Source organism: Lepus europaeus, chromosome 21 (assembly GCF_033115175.1).
Source record: "Lepus europaeus isolate LE1 chromosome 21, mLepTim1.pri, whole genome shotgun sequence".
In the NCBI taxonomy this organism is placed as follows: Eukaryota; Metazoa; Chordata; class Mammalia; order Lagomorpha; family Leporidae; genus Lepus; species Lepus europaeus.
In genome coordinates, this window is record NC_084847.1 from 6,228,344 (window position 1) to 6,230,013 (window position 1,670).

General features: G+C 43.8%; 1 pseudogene; it reads left to right on the forward strand.

Annotated features, from left to right (window-relative positions):
• The first annotated feature begins 256 nt into the window (after nt 1-256).
• On the forward strand, nt 257-1,228 carry LOC133750686 (ADP/ATP translocase 2-like; annotated as a pseudogene).
• The last annotated feature ends 442 nt before the right edge of the window (nt 1,229-1,670 follow it).

Genomic DNA, 1,670 nt, shown 5'->3' on the forward strand with positions numbered 1-1,670 from the left:
GACATCAACAAAAAATGTTCAGATAAATAATCTAACTATGTATCTCAAGAATCTAGGAAAACAAAAACAAGACAGACCCAAAATCAGAAGGAAAATAAGAAAAACAGTAAGTTTCAAAAAGATACAAAGGATGAAATGAAGAGCATTTTGGAAAAAAAATATTGATAAACCATTAACCAAAAAAATGAAAACCACAAGACTCAAACATCCTTAAAAGTTGAGATCATAAACATCATCTTACCCCCAGAGTCCTGGAGTCAAAGCCGGTTCCCAGCCCAGTCCTGTCCCGCAGTCGCCTGGCTCCTCTTTCCTTCCAACATGACAGAGGCCGCTGTGTCCTTCGCCAAGGACTTCCTGGCAGGTGGAGTGGCTGCGGCCATCTCTAAGACCGCGGTAGTGCCCATCGAGAGGGTCAAGCTGCTGCTGCAGGTGCAGCATGCCAGCAAGAAAATCACTGCCGATAAGCAATACAAGGGCATCATAGATTGCGTAGTTCGTATCCCAGGGAGCAGGGAGTCCTGTCCTTCTGGCGTGGTAACCTGGCCAACGTCATCAGATACTTCCCCACCCAGGCTCTCAACTTTGCCTTCAAAGTTAAATACAAGCAGATCTTTCTGGGTGGCGTGGACAGGAGGACCCAGTTTTGGCGCTACTTTGCAGGAAATCTGGTGTCAGGTGGTACTGCTGGAGCCACATCCTTGTGTTTCGTGTACCCTCTTGATTTTGCCCGTACCCGTCTAGCAGCTGACGTGGGCAAAGCTGGAGCTGAAAGGGAATTCAGAGGCCTCGGTGACTGCCTGGTTAAGATCTACAAATCTGATGGGATTAGGGGCCTGTACCAAGACTTTAACATGTCTGTACAGGGCATTATCATCTACTGAGCTGCCTACTTCTGTATCTATGACACTGCAAAAGGAATGCTTCCAGATCCCAAGAACACGCACATCTTCATCAGCTGGATGATCACGCAGTCCGTCACTGCTGTTGCTGGGTTGACTTTCTATCCATTTGACACTGTTGGTCGGCGCATGATGATGCAGTCAGGGCGTAAAGGAACTGATATCGTGTACACAGGCACACTGACTGCTGGAGGAAGATTGCTCGTGATGAAGGAGGCAAAGCGTTTTCCAAGGGTGCATGGTCCAGCGTCCTCCGAGGCATGGGTGGTGCTTTTGTGCCTGTCTTGTGTGATGAAATCAAGAAGTTCACATAAGTTATTCCCTAGGTTTGTTCCCCTGTAGACAGGCATGTTGTATTATAATCTTGAGCATTCTTAACAGGCTCTTGTCTGTCTTATCAAAAGCAACCATGTGCTGGTTGAAAATGGGAAGCAATAATACTCTTCTGAGCAGTTTTCTCTTAAAGCCATTTCCATGATGATGATGGGACTCAATTACATTTTTTTATTTCAGTCACTCCTGATAAATAATTTGAAGAAATAAAAATATACACAATAAAAAAAAGTCGTCTTACAATTTTTAGCCACAGAAGTACAAAGAATCATTATGAACAATTATGACCAACTGTATGCCAACAAATTGGAAAGAAAGACAATGCTTGTTAGAGTTTACCAAAATTAATCACAATGACACAGATAATCTTAGCAAACCAATAACCAAGCATGAGATTGAATCAGTAATAAAGACTCTTCCAAGGAAGAAAAGCCAAAG